General features: G+C 33.4%; 1 long non-coding RNA gene across 1 annotated transcript; it reads right to left on the bottom strand.

Moving 5' to 3' along the window:
* Positions 1-6933: 6933 nt before the first annotated feature.
* Positions 6934-10255, bottom strand: LOC116802488. The gene is made up of 2 exons (XR_004362754.1): positions 10172-10255; positions 6934-7222 (listed from the first exon to the last, which is right to left on the bottom strand). It is a non-coding gene; the product is annotated as an uncharacterized LOC116802488 (long non-coding RNA).
* Between the last annotated feature and the right edge of the window lie 6025 nt (positions 10256-16280).

Here is a 16280-nt window from a genome sequence, read left to right as displayed (position 1 = left end):
ACTTATTTCTACATATGGACGCACCGTCCTTCTGTGTCACCTTCGTGTCCGAGGCAGCTTGTTGAAAATTTACATCCATTCTGCTCTGGTCACTTTGACTCTCACGTTGTCTTTTTACCGGTTTTGGGTATAAAGATTATTTGAAGTCGAGGGTTGGAAGTTAAGGGGATTATTTTGTTGGGCTTGTGTTAAATCCCTTCTATATGTGTGATAATTTCCTTTTAGATAATTTGGTATGAAACGGGGTGAGTACTGTTTTTGATTTGGTATAAATTGGTTTGAATTTTGAGGTGGTTGTGTATGTTGTATGTTGTGTATTGTTCGTATTCATGCCAGAATGATAATTATTATAATTGTGATTTCTGTTACTGTAATATTTTTGATTATTAGTTTAATTATAGTTTCCCTTGTTCCTACGTTTGTTCACTTCTGATCTATTTGGACAGTAATTTTCTGGACTGGCATCATAAAGTCCTAGCTCCATTGATGCTTGTTTTAATTTATAAATGGTGTCAATATCTTTACGTGCCAATGACATATAAATTCTATCCGCCAGTTTTCGATCTATTACAGTTGTTTAGCTATTGAGCTACACTACACTGGTGGGGCACAATATTTCCGCGCGAACACTAGCCTTGAATTCAACGATGAATTCATAGAAAGACTCGCTCATTTCACTGCCAATTTCGTCGAAGTCCAATTCCTCCAGTTCTGTATGCAGAACATTGAAGGCACTTTGCAGCTCATCAATCTGCTCCAGCCTCACCGTAAGAGTGGATTCGTCGTATCCGCTTAGCGTCTCATTAGACAGCGACGTTTGTAGCCTCTGCAACCTGCTGAACAGCGCATTGGTTTTGCGCTTTAAAAAGGTCACCCTGTTTTTTTCACCTTCAGCGGGCATAGCAACAAATCGCCTTTGATTCGGTTCAGCGGGAAGATGAGCACAAAATAGATGCCGAAAATGCAAGCGGGGTCAATGCACGCAACGATATATGTAGCAATGTATGTATATATGCAATGCTAGCTCGCTTAAACACAGCCACTATCACCGAAATCTCCACTCACTTGTCCAACCAATTCGATTTACTGTATTTATATTTATTTATAAACGCGATAAGTGCATTAATTAATGCATGCAAATTAACACAATCACGTCGGGGTCACCAAATGTTTAGCTATTGAGCTTTTTCAATAGCTTTTGAGAATAATAAAAAACCGAAGAAAGTTTGTTTTATTACGACAGTTTTATTTTGCGAAATAGCGATAATTTACGATAGCGACAATAAGTAGGTTTGGTCTCTTCCGAAGCACGACGAAAAAGCAATTGGCGGGCAGGCAGCCGAAATGCAGCGCCCAAGCTTAACATAGGTAGCTAACAACAACAAAGGAATGAGCGCCGTACAGATAAATGCGCGCGAGAGCAGCGGTTTGCACTATGGGCATGCTACTGCTAATTTGGCTTAAATATTAAGAAGTATGAAATTAGTCTACTGCACAGTTTTGGCGGCTGCATGACCCAACAACAGTTTTGACAGTCCTATTCAACATTTCTGTATAATTGGATTTATCAACGGGATCATTTTCTAATTCTAACTTATCAAATATAATCCAATACTGTATTTCTAGTTTCTCTATAAACTTTCTGATGCTTCCTGGGTATGATGTTTCTTCTAATTGCTTTATGATGGTTGTATATGGTCCGTGGTCCTTGAATGCCATTGCCAGTGCTTCCTTCATGTCCATCCATGTTGTCGCTCTTTCCTGGGTTACGACTTCTAATGCTGAGTCCACTAGTGACCGCTTCACTGATCCATATACGACGTGTGCTTGCCTCGCATCTTGGTTTGGATATAGATTGAGTAATTGTTCCACTTGATTTACGAATCCAGATAGTCTGCCAGGGGTGCATCGTAGTAGTTTAGTTCTTTTATTTGATTCAGTAGTTGGTTTAAATGGGTTTCCGATAGTTGTGGAACCGACATGGTGTATTTGTGTTTTTAAATTATAAGTTTAAGTTTTTAAGTTTAGATTTACGAAATTGAAAGTTTTTAATTAACTTTGGTTCAGACCGCACGGGATTTTTTTTAAATTCCACTTTCACGTAGATTCTTTTGCGGATCTCAAAATAATGTTAGAATCACTGTTTTAATTCCTACCCAATCCTGGATAGTTAGTTGTATAACGTATCCTTCAATGGATCAGCACCGTACTAAATGGACTCTTTATTTTTATTGCGCCAATTAAATATTTGCAATAGTCATATGTGAAAAAAATATAATTTTATTTCACTGAATGATTCCAATATTTTATTTTGTTGAAGAACATCGACCGATTACAATTAGGTCTCAAACTGAACTCATTTAATTATTCTGATCTGATTGACGTTCAAGCCTCGGTATAGAGCTTTTCTAAGCTTTAAAGTTCTGATTATGAAGAGAGAAGTTTCTCACTTTAATTGTTTTACGCTTCTCTTGGATTCAAGTGCATTCGCTCTTGGATACAAGTGCTTTTGGCTTATAATTTCACACTTTTGTTTTTCGGGACTGCGAGTCCGACGTTTGAACGTGGGAACGTGATGTTTAGTCTACTTGTGGGTGATTATTGGATTTGGAATTTTTCCATTCAACCTTGGTTTTGAGGATCTTATGACAATCCATTCTGATTTCGGATTTTTCCGTTTTTGAGGATCCTATGACAATTTATTCTTATATGATATTTGTTGGGTACATAGGGGTGTAATGTGTATTGTATGTGTTTTGGTGTGTAGGCATGTGCTTAAGTCTTAGGGACTTATGGATATGGCACTATACATATAACACTCATTATTCATTTATTTGTGCACTTAATGCTCCACAGTAAATTTGTTTATACACATTTGTTTTGTATTATTTTTAAAAATATTTCAAAAACTTTAATGTTTATTTTACAAATATTAAAAAAAGATCAGATGGTGCCTTTAGTTTTCCGAAGTATTAAAAATTTAAGTAATACAAATTTATAAAATAAATAAAAATATGAAACCAGTTTGTTGCAAAACATATATTGAGGCACAAAGGGCGCACACAAGCACTTAACAATCATTGCCTTATTAATTTTTCTCACGTCGCATGCTGAATACTCTAATGACAAATATTCTAATATAAAGTCATTTGTGAAATTTATTTTGGTATATTATGTACGTAGATTTGGCTATTATTATTTCTAAGCTTTATTTAAATAATAATAACGTTAAGGCAATGCAAAACAAGAATTTTTCGCATGGTGCCAATTGATCAAAAATAATATAGATTTAAAGTCTAAGAACTTCTAAGGTGTAGGGCATATTTTGTCAAATTTACAATGCATGAGCATACGTGTGCACACATACAGTTGTCTTCTATCACTGTATGCGTAGAAAAGAGCTGTTCGCTTAGAGCTGTTTTTTAAATATCTTACCTGTAAATCCGAAGTCAATCTGAATCTTCTGTAAATAATATGTATACCTTGATTAAAATATTGGATATGACCTGCATGGGTTTTTATCATTTCTCTTGTTTGTAAGTGATCTATTGGTTCTAAACGTGTAACATTGTTGGTGATATAAATTGTTTGTGTAAAATCTACTAGATTATTAGAAAGTAGGAACTCATCTATTTGCATGGTACAATTTTTAATTTTAATAATGTTGTTTCCTGATATTAATATTTTGTTGTTTGTACAATCTTGGTTGATAACTGTTTCGGGGATATTCCATGTTAAAAGTATATTTGGTTCTATATAATTTATTTTTTAAATTTCTATTTTTTTTAATGTATTTGCTTTGAGTTTGCTCTTGTTTTAAAAGTCCAACAATACATTTGTCGAATATTATTTTATTTGTATCTTTATGATATACTTGGTTATTGAATATATAAAACTTATCGAATATTTGCTCGGTTAGAATATAGTTATGTTCATCTGGGTACGGAACTATTTGAAATATGGGAATCGTGGATCGTGGGAAATAATCAAAATTTCGTTCGTGTCTGTCTTGAGCCAAGTTGATGTTTTTATCTTTAGCATTTTCTCCGTCGTCTTAATCTAATGTACCGTATGTATTTGTAAGCTTTTCCTACTACGTTTAAAAGACGTATTTTGCTTCGCTGAATAATTCTTAATCCATATATTTCCCGTTTTAATTTATCGACTAAATATTGTATCTGTGGTACATTATGATAATCATTTGCTTCGGTTACTAGATTTTCAAACATTAGCATTGTCTTTGTTATATTTATACTTAAATAGTGGTATTCGTCGTAGCTGGTTGGAATTTCCATTGTTCCAGTTTGGAATATAAGATATCCATTCTTCGCGCTTATTAGGTTTACTTCTATATTGCTACATTTAACCATGGTGATAAATGATAATATGCAACTAAGCATTATGAGAATTGTGCTTTGTATCTTGCTCTTCATTGGTTGGTCTGAAATTATCGTATTTACTCTTATTAAATTTTTTCTGTTTCTTAAACTTTGATTTATAATGAACGATTTTCCTGCCGCGATTTGTCGCTTCAAAATGTTTACTATCCACTTGTTCAATTTTTCCTGTCTTTTTAAATGAACCACTAACAAAAATGAGGTAGAAGACTATAAGATCCAAACAATTGACCGAACCATAAAGGTACCGTTTTAAACTTTCAAGCAATTCTTTCCAGATTGGATTTTATCTATAACGATAAAAGACCAATCCATATACTCGAATCAGAATTAAGCATCTTAAGACAGGGAGTAGTAGACGGCTCCATAAGAGTTCGAAATCGTCCGTATAAAAATTATAATCATCCTAGGAATAATAACAACCCGTGGAATTATAATAATTACCGACACAATTTTAATAATAATTTCCAAAGAAATAATTATAATCAATACCCAGCGCAAAAACACAACACAAGCGCAGGTCATGTAAATCAGTCCGAAACACACCCCCCGATAAAACGGGAATCAACGGGAACAGTCAACCAGCCAGCTCAAAAGACAATGAGGGTAAATAATATCAACGAGAGCCATTTTTTAGATAAGCACCTTTCATAGGAATGCCCATATAACAAGGGTAGATAGAAAAACTAAAAGACAATTCAAAATATTAATAGTCACAGGAGACACCGCTTGCTATCTAAAAAAGGGTATTTATGAGAATAAAAGGGAATTATCAATACATAAAAGAGTATCTACAGTTCATGGATATTCAATCATAAAATATTATCATTTGATAAATATATTTGGGGAACAACATTTATTCTATGAAATTGAGGGTTTAGAATCTGATCTATTAATTGGATTCAATTTGTTAAGAAAGATTGGAGCTAAATTGGATATCGAGAAAGGAATCATGGAGTATAAGGGAAATAAAGAGAAACTCGAATATTTTGACGAGGATAAAAACGATTTGTGTTTAATTGAGGAGAAAAATATTCTTCCATTAAAAGAATATATTATTAAAAAATATTTAGATGAGCAAAAGGTATATAAAACCGAAACGGTAATTGCTGAAGGCAGTTTATATAGCTTTGGATCAATGAATCCTGAGCACGACGACGTTGAATTATCCGTCATTAATAAAACTAATAGTTCGGGATTTGAAAATCCTGAGCACGCCAGCGTAGATTTATCCGCTAATAAAAAATATATCAGTTTGGGATTGAAAAATCCTGAACAAGACGAAAATGTTAATTCCGTCAGTCTTAAATCAAATAGCTTGGAATCCACAAATACCGAGCACGCAGTCGTTGAGTTTTCCGAAAAAGAAAAAATTCATAACCTAAATATAATTTCAAATCAAATAAAAGATTTTGAAAATAAAGTTATGAATAAAATTGAAAGGGAGCATTCTAAAATAATAGCAATAGCAAACAATATCCTTATGCCATGTCGGTCTCAGATTTCGTTAATAATGAAATCGATAGATTGCTAAAAGAACAAATAATAAGACCAAGTAGAAGCCGCTACAATTCACCAGTCTTAGTAGTGCCCAAAAAAGGTCAAAACGAAGATGAATCTCCAAAACATCGACTAGTTATTGACTATAAAAAATTAAATGAAAGCACAATACCTGACAGATACCCGATGCAATATCCGTCTGTAATATTATCTAACTTAGGGAAGTCAAAATATTTCTCAACAATTGATCTGGAATCAGGATTCCAGCAAATTTTAATGAAAAATTCAGATATTGAAAAAACAGCTTTCTCTATAAATAACGGAAAATTTGAATTCTTACGTATGCCATTTGGGTTAACAAACGCCCCTAGAATATTTCAAAGAGAAATGGATGACATATTGAGAGAACAAGTCGGAAAAACTTGTCATGTTTATATGGATGATATAATAATCTTTTCTAATACAATTGAACAACATTTCACAGATTTAATTCAAATAATAAATGTAGCAAGTTTCTATTATAATGTGTTACTTTATTGTTTAATGACAATTGGTTATAGTACACTTTATATTGTTTGATGACAATAGATCTCGCTTATTATGATTTAATTGTTTAATGACAATTGTTTGGCTCTAGTTGCGTAAGTATATAGCGCGATTGAAAAACTTGCGACTGTTCTCGTTCACCATTCTACTCGAAGTCCTCTTTTTGTTCTTTCCGTTAATAAGCGTTACCACTGCGCGTTACTCGCTTGCTCTCTGTGTTATCGATTGTTGTAGTTTATAATTTATATTTCCTTTCTTAATAAATAAATAAATAGTCAAGTTTGTGTTTAAATTTTATGTTTTATATTTTAAGTTATTTTCAACTGCAACACCAGCACCACGACCTACTCTCAGCAAAAAACGTAGAAGAATGAGAAAACAAACAAAAAGTGTGGCCATTCATGTCAAATATAAAGTAGTGTTGTTTAACGTTATTTTTGTAGGTTGAATAGTATATTCCAACACGCCCCCTCAAAAATAACGTCTATAATTAAAAACATAACAATAATATTCATTAGTAACTATCAAATGTGGGTGGTGTGCATTCTGGGAAGTGTTAACTGATCCAGCATTTGCTGCGAGGATACGGGGAAAACCCAGAAAAACCCGATCAGATCATTGTAACAAAATATGTTTACAGGAATTTAAATTTGAAAAATATATATAAAAATTTCATTCAGCATTCGATTGGTCGTCTTGCAGCAAACCCAATTTGTCTCGTAACTCCACAAATCTCGCAGCAGGCAACGGTTTTGTAAATATGTCAGCCAGATGATTCTCTGTAGGAATATACTCAAGACAAATAACATTATTCTGAACTTGCTCTCTGGCAAAATGATATTTAATATCAATATGTTTAGCTCGTTTATGACATGAGGGGTTGTTTGCTATGCTAATACAGCCTTGATTGTCTTCGTAAATTTTAATGGGGTTTTCTAGTTTAATGTTAATACTAGTTAATAAAAATTTAAGCCATAAAGCTTCTCTCACCGCTTCAAATAGGGCCATATACTCAGCTTCAGTTGATGAGGCTGCTACTGAGTTCTGTCTTTTTGTATTCCAACAAATGAGATTTAAATCAAACATTTTGAATAAATACCCTGTTGTACTTTTTCTATCAATTTCACTACCACCCCAATCAGAATCCACATAACCAATAATTTTATTTTTAAATGCCAAGTTCTTTTTAAAAATCAATTTCATATCGATAGTGCCCTTCAAATATCTAAGAACTCTTTTTAAGTTCTGCCATAACTCGGAGTTATTTTTGCTACTATATCTGCTCAAGATATTTACTGCAGTAGTTAAATCTGGGCGTGTACAAAGCATTATGTACATTAAACATCCTATGAGGTTACGGCATGGGGTATTGCAGTCTTCATCTGAATTAAGTAATTCATAATTTATTTTACTAGGTAAAGGAGTACTAACTGCATTACAATTTTCCATGTTAAATTTACTTAAAATTTTTTTAGCATATGCAGATTGGCTTAAATAGATTTTATCTTCATGCATTTCTATCCTAATTCCAATAAAATGTTTTATTTCATTTAGGTCAGTCATCCTAAACTTTTCCATTAAATACCTTTTGAAGTTATTCATTCTTGTCATATCTCCTGTAGCTATAACCACATCATCTACATATAATAATACATATATGTTTTCATTGATGTTACCTTTGTCTAAAATATATATACAGCGATCAACTGAAGAGTTTACAAACTCACACTCTTTCAATGCTTGCTCAAATACTTCAAACCAGCATCTAGCCGCTTGCTTGAGTCCGTAAATTGCCTTATTCAATTTACACACATTGTCACTATTACACGATATACCTTGAGAAAGTCTCATATAAATTTCCTCTTTTAACGTGCCATTTAAGAAAGCTGTTTTTACATCCATTTGATGGACTTTCAAGTTATACTGTATTGCTAATGACAATATAAATCGGAAACTTGAAATTCTAGCTACAGGAGCAAATGTCTCTTCATAGTCTATTTGGTATTTTTGAGTGAATCCTCGTGCAACCAATCTAGCTTTGTATCTAATTGGATTTCCAAGTTCATTATATTTAACAGAAAATACCCATCTGCCATCTACAATATTTTTGTTTTCAGGCCTTTTTGTAATTGTCCAAGTATTATTAATTTTATGAGCATTTAACTCTGTATTGATGGCTTCTTCCCAAGAAGATTTATCATCCCTATATTGAATTTCATCAAATGAATTTGGGACATCGTTAAATATAGTGTGAGCATTTAGAACAACTTTATTTAGACTATTATCCTCTTCATTATAGGATATCTGAGGCTTAGTCTTTAATCTCTCACTTCTTCTATTAATAATTTCTATGCCATCATTTTTAGTTGGATTATCAATTCCAATTTCTTTTAAGTGCTCTGCTGTTTCACTTTCCCTACTCTCATTCGGGTTGCCTGATCCCTTACTTTCATTCAGGTGATCATCTCGCTTTCTTTTCTTACTCTCATTCAGAAAATATTTATTACTTTCCTTACTATCTTTCAGGAATTGTATGTTGTCGCATTCCTTACTCTCATTCGGGAATTCTGTTTGTATTATTTTCCTACTGTCATTTGGAAAATTTTTATTTTCACTTTCCTTACTATCTTTCAGGAATTGTATGTTGTCGCATTCCTTACTCTCATTCGGGAATTCTGTTTGTATTATTTTCGTACTGTCATTCGGAAAATTTTTATTTTCACTTTCCTTACTATCTTTCAGGAACACTGTTTCAAATTTAACAGCTCTAGAATTAACCATATTGGTTTCATCGACAACAACATCTCTTGCGACAATAAATTTTTCATTTACAGCATCCCACAACTTAAAACCATTGGGTTCATAGCCCACAAAAATACTTTTAAATGATTTATCATCAAACTTTCCTTGTTTGTTTTTAATATGCACATAAACAGTTTCACCAAACACTCTCAAATGTTTTAAGTATGGCTTCTTATTGTGCCACATCTCATATGGGGTCTTTGAACTATCAACTAGTGCTCTGCTAGGAATTCTGTTGATTAAATAAGTAGCAATTAATACTGCTTCGCCCCAAAAGCTTTTATCTAGTTTTGCACCACTAACCATGGTTCCAGCTTTTTCCGTAATGGTTCTTATCATTCTCTCAGAAACACCATTTAACTGAGGTGTATGTGGCACTGTTAAGTGATAAGAAATTCCTTTCTTAACACAAAATTGTCTCATCTCATTTGACAAGTATTCTCTACCATTGTCAATGTATAAATACACAACCTTTATATTAAAATGAGCTTCACTCTTGGCTACAAAATCTTGAAACATGCTAAACACATCAGATTTATATTTAATTAAATAAGTTACACAATAATGTGTAAACTGATCAACAAAGATCACAAAATAATTTTTATCATCTAAAGTAACTGGAGTAATAGGCCCACAGACATCTGAGTGTACTACAAAAAGTGGTCTTTTAATATGGGTCTTATCTTTCAATTGTTTAAAAGGAAGTCTTGCCTGTTTACCATTTAAACAGGGTTCACAAATTTCACATGATAACTCTAAGTTGTTTAGAAGACTTTGATCACTAAAAATATTCTTTCGTTTTATTTCTAATAATTTGCCATCGCTTATATGGCCAAACCTCTCATGCCATAAACGAAAATTATTTTTATGCTTAGCATTTATAGAATATGCTTGAAAATTGATCACAGGTACATTGTTTAACATACCTGAATTTTTGACAGCCATTAACCCATTTTTCGAAATGGTTACACCGCTTTTGTCAAATTCGATCGACATTCCTGCCTCTTGGAGACGATTTACGGACATCAAATTACCAGCAGCTTCCTTACAAAAGAGTACATCCTCCAGTGTAATCTCATGGTCATTCCGTAGTCGGACAATACCACGCTTAGTGGCATAAATAAATTTGCCTTGCTTGGCCACTGCAATCTTAAGTGGAGGCACAACCTCCACACTGTCGGTAAACAGCGACTCATCATTTATAAGATGGTCACTAGCACCAGAATCAAGGACAAACCCGCAGTTATCCATCACTGAAGTATTATTCACTTCTTTTACCATAAACGCAATGCCGTGTGATGTTGCAGTTTGAACTTGTTTTTCATTTTCTTTATTTTTATTATTTAATATTCTTTTATAATGGAAGCAGTCTTTTTTAATGTGGCCTTCTCTGCCACAGTGGTGACACTTGACTTTATACTTTGAATTTCCCTTGAATATTTTCTTTGGTTTAGTTACCCGATTTTTAAACAAATTATTTTTATAAGTGTTATTTTTGTTGTGCACGATCGCGTTCATAACTTTCTTGCTTGTATCGTTGTGGTCATTTTTAATTTTAATTTCTTGATCCAGCAATCTATTTTTCACAAACGCCAATGTCAAATTTTCTTCAGATAATGTCTCTATCGCTGTAATACTTCCATCATAACACGAAGGCAATGTGATCAGTAGATGAGAAATTTTATCCATCTCTTCTATTTTTGCACCAGCTGCCAACAATTCACTTATAAGTTCGTCAAAAATATGAAAATGGCTTAATAGTGACATCTCACTCGATAGCTTCAGAGAAAGCAAGCGTTTTCGCAGCGCCAGTTGCGACGCCAAACTTTTTCGTTCATAAACGGCGTCCAAATTCTCAAGAATCTGACGCGCCGTAATGTCGCTTGTTGCGAAATTTAAAAACGAGTCGCTTAGGTACTCTATTATTGTACTTTTTGCACAACGCTCTGCCTTTTTCCAGGAGTCATCTACCTCGTTAGGCATTAAACCATCAACTACTTTAAGCACATCTTGCTCGGCTAAAAGAGCCGTAATTCTAAATTTCCAAATCGCGTACTTCTCGCCATCAAACGGCTTAATATTACGTTTAGCCTTGTCCATTTTTCACTCAAATTCTGAGAAGGAATTAATTTCACAAGAATGTGAAAAAAAAATGCTATTTCACAATTTATTTTCACAATCTTTAATTCACAATTTAATTGTTTATTAGGCATGCACTGGGCCCATAACCTGTTGTAGTTTATAATTTATATTTCCTTTCTTAATAAATAAATAAATAGTCAAGTTTCTGTTTGAGTTTTATGTTTTATATTTTAAGTTATTTTCAACTGCAACACCAGCACCACGACCTACTCTCAGCAAAAAACGTAGAAGAATGAGAAAACAAACAAAAAGTGTGGCCATTCATGTCAAATATAAAGTAGTGTTGTTTAACGTTATTTTTGTAGGTTGAATAGTATATTCCAACATCGATCATTTTAGTTCGCTGATTTGGTTCATTTCCCACAATCGGCCCTCCTGATACATCATTCGACCCGAATGAATTTCCCCACGGCTTCATATATTTTGCGACTGTCGATGTCTTAAAAGGTCCATAGCCGTCTCCAAGTTTTTCTACATCATACCTTCCGTGCTTCTTTACCTTAACAATTTTGTAAGGTCCTAGAAATTTTTCTTTCAACTTTAACCCAGTTCCGTACAATAGCTATAAATTATTTCACCTTTGCGCTTTAAATCGAAAAACCTTTTATTTTCTGTCTGCAACTGTTTTATGTTTTCGGAAGCTCTCTCTCTCCTCATCCAAATCCATCACTAAGGATTCCTTTATTAACAAATTAAGCTCTAGATCATTCGGAAGACGCATTTCAGTGCCAGTCAAGATTTTAAAAGGCGAAACTAAAGTGCTTCTAGGCGGTGTACTATTAATTATTTGCTGCACCTTACTGACATGCTTATACCAGTCTCCTGCACTTTCATGACTTAGCTTCGACAACATCGACACTACTGTCTTATGCATTCTCTCAACCTGACCATTTCCACGTGGTACACCTGTTGTAATCACTAGTTGCTGAATTTTCTGCTCCTCACAATACAACTTAAATGCCTGTGCAGTGAACGCAGTTCCCCTATCAGAGATAATCCGTAAAGGATTTCCAAAATTAGTAGCCTGACGCTCTAAACAACTTATAACTTCCTCTGCTCCTGTGCTACGGGTGGGATACAACCATACAAATTTCGAAAAACCGTCAACTATAGCTAAAATGTGGTTGTAGCGCTTGCTCGTCATCTCCATTGGCCCAACATGGTCAATGTGATACGTCATCAACGGTCTATCTCCCTTTTCAATCGGGGTCAAGAAACCTTCTTTCTTCCCAGCTTTTGAATTAAATATAATACACTCCACACAACTGTCCACAACACGAACAACCTTTTCTTTAAGTTTTGGTATGAAGTAAGATTTCTCAACTAAATCTTGCGTTTTCTTCGCAGCAAAATGTCCTTGCTTATGAGCAATCGTAATTATTTCATTTTCCATCTGCGACGGTACAACAATAAGCTCGCGATTAGGATCTTTAAAAAGTATTTGATTTTCTATATAAAAATCTGCATACCCTTTATTTTCTACTTTCGGCCATTCATCGAGTAATTGTGCTTGTTTCAAGCGATGTACAACAGTATCGCTCAGCATAAAACACGATACTCTACTCAACGCATCAACATGTCTCATTCTCGTCCCTGAGCGATGTTCTATTTGATAATCAAAGTCTTGAAGGTATAATGCCCACCTAGCTACCCTCAAAGGAACGCCCTTCTTCTTCATCGTCATAGTGAACGCGTTGCAGTCAGTCACAATCTTAAATTTCAAACCCAACACATATACACGCCACTTCATTAATGCACCGATAACTGCAACAACCTCAAGCTCATAAGAATGATACTTTTCTTTCATTGGTTAGTCTTACGACTAAGGGATTAGAAGTTAAGGCTACTTTCAACTGTTCAAACGCTACCTTCTGCAGCACATCAAATTTAAACTTAGTATTTTGCCTTAAAAGGTCCGACAAAGGCTTAGCAGTCACTGCAAAATCTTTGACAAATCTACGAAAATACGACGTCAATCCTAAGAATCTTTGAACACCTTTTTTATCATTTGGCAACGGAAAATTAACGATAGCACTTGTCTTCTCTCCAGAAGGCTTAATAGTACCACCCTTAACTATATACCCCAATACATAAAAGAGTATCTACAGTTCATGGATATTCAATCATAAAATATTATCATTTGATAAATATATTTGGGGAACAACATTTATTCTATGAAATTGAGGGTTTAGAATCTGATCTATTAATTGGATTCAATTTGTTAAGAAAGATTTGAGCTAAGTTAGATATCGAGAAAGGAATCATGGAGTATAAGGGAAATAAAGAGAAACTCGAATATTTTGACGAGGATAAAAACGATTTGTGTTTAATTGAGGAAAAAAATATTCTTCCATTAAAAGAATATATAATTAAAAAATATTTAGATGAGCAAAAGATATATAAAACCGAAACGGTAATTGCTGAAAGCAGTTTATATAGCTTGGATCAATGAATCCTGAGCACGACGACGTTGAATTATCCGTCATTTATAAAACTAATAGTTCGGGATTTGAAAATCCTGAGCACGCCAGCGTAGATTTATCCGCTAATAAACAATATATCAGTTTGGGATTAAAAAATCCTGAACAAGCCGACGATGTTAATTAATAGCTCTTAAATCAAATAGCTTGGAATCCACAAATACCGAGCACGCAGTCGTTGAGTTTTCCGACAAAGAAAAAATTCATAACCTAAACATAATTTCAAATCAAATAAAAGAATTTGAAAATAAAGTTATGAATAAAATTGAAAAGGAGCATTCTAAAATAAATACTCAAATTCCTTTTCGTACCGATATTCGAGGAGAAATAAATACAGTCAATGACAGAGCAATTTAAAGCAAACAATATTCTTATGCCATGTCGGTCTCAGATTTCGTTAATAATGAAATCGATAGAATGCTAAAAGAACAAATTATAAGACCAAGTAGAAGCCCCTACAATTCACCAGTCTTAGTAGTGCCCAAAAAAGGTCAAAACGAAGATGAATCTCCAAAACATCGATTAGTTATTGACTATAAAAAATTAAATGAAAGCACAATACCTGACAGATATCCGATGCAAGATCCGTCTGTAATATTATCCAACTTAGGGAAGTCAAAATATTTCTCAACAATTGATCTGGAAGCAGGATTCCACCAAATTTTAATGAAAAATTCAGATATTGAAAAAACAGCTTTCTCTATAAATAACGGAAAATTTGAATTCTTACGTATGCCATTTGGGTTAACAAACGCCCCTAGAATATTTCAAAGAGCAATGGATGACATATTGAGAGAACAAGTCGGAAAAACTTGTCATGTTTATATGGATGATATAATAATCTTTTCTAATACAATTGAACAACATTACACAGATTTAATTCAAATAATAAATATTTTACAACAAGCAAATATGAAGATTTCTCTAGAAAAACCTAAATTCTTTAAATTAGAAACAGCATTACTAGGTTATATAGTATCTCACAATGTAATTAAAACAGATCCTGAGAAAATCTCCACAATTATGAAGTATCCGATTCCACAAAACATTAGAGAACTTCGAAGTTTTCTAGGCCTCACCGGCTATTACCGTAAATTTGTCCGAAATTATGCAAAAATTGCCAAACCTTTAACCAAATACCTAGGAGGAGATAATGGAAAATTTCTAGGAGAATGTCCACAAAAATTACAATACAGTTAGACGACCAAGCTGTTAAAGCTTTTAAAGAACTTAAAGATAATTTAATAGCACAAGTGGAATTAGTTCAACCAGATTATAACAAAAAATTCACTTTAACGACAGACGCATCAGTTGTAGCCATCGGAGCAGTTTTATCACAGGATAATAAACCAATTACTTTCATATCCAAAACTTTAAATAAAACCGAACAACTTTATGCCACAAATAAAAAGGAATTGCTGGCAATAGTTTGGGCTCTTAAAAATCTCAGGAATTACTTATATGGTGTAATTGGTATAGAAATACAAACAGACCATCAATCTTTATCTTTCACAATCTCAGATAAAAACCCGAACGTAGAAATGAAAAGATGGTACTCCTTTATAGAAAGTTTCGCCCCGAAAATAATATATAAACCCGGAACAACTAATGTCGTAGCCGACGCATTATCTCGAATAAAAATAAATAATATTACTAACAGCGACTTAGAACAATCAAACTCAGATCAAAATACACAGCATTCTGCCGAAAGTAGTTTTGAAAATGTAATACAAGAGACCCGAAAACCGTTAAATTAGTTTCAACAACAACTGTTATTAACAAAAGGGAGGTATACAATACATGAGTCATTGAATGTTTTTGATAAGACAAGACATATAATTGAATATGATACGCCAGAAAACTTAATAGAAATATTAAGGGAGTATCTAAAACCAAACATAACGGTAGGAATTCATTGCACTTTAGAAGATCTTTATCATATTCAATTACCTTTAAAAATAACTTTACCAACAAATTTCTTTATACTAAAATATTTCTACAAGACGTGGAAAATAATGAAGATAAGGCTATCATAATAGAAGAAACACATAGTCGTGCTCACAGAGGACTAGACGAAAATTATAAACAAATCAATAGATTATTTTATTGGCCAAATTTATATATCAAATTAAAGGAATATATAAAAAATTGTACAATTTGCAACGAAAATAAATACAACAGGCATCCTATTAAAATCCCTATTGGGGAAGCTCCTATTCCAACTAAAGAAGGAGAGAATTTACACATCGACATTTATTACGCGCAAAGTCTTATTTTCTTAACCTGTATTGACGCATATTCAAAATTCCTGGTTGTAAAAGAAATTCAAAATAAACTAAACATCGAGAATAAAGTAATGGAATTACTCCAACATTTTCCCCACGCCAAAGTAATTATGACTGATAATGAACCG

The sequence above is a fragment of the Drosophila sechellia genome, unplaced genomic scaffold, assembly GCF_004382195.2.
Source record: "Drosophila sechellia strain sech25 unplaced genomic scaffold, ASM438219v1 U_139, whole genome shotgun sequence".
Taxonomy (NCBI): domain Eukaryota; kingdom Metazoa; phylum Arthropoda; class Insecta; order Diptera; family Drosophilidae; genus Drosophila; species Drosophila sechellia.
Note: the sequence above shows the minus strand (reverse complement) of the source record. Positions and strands in the feature narration are given on the sequence as shown.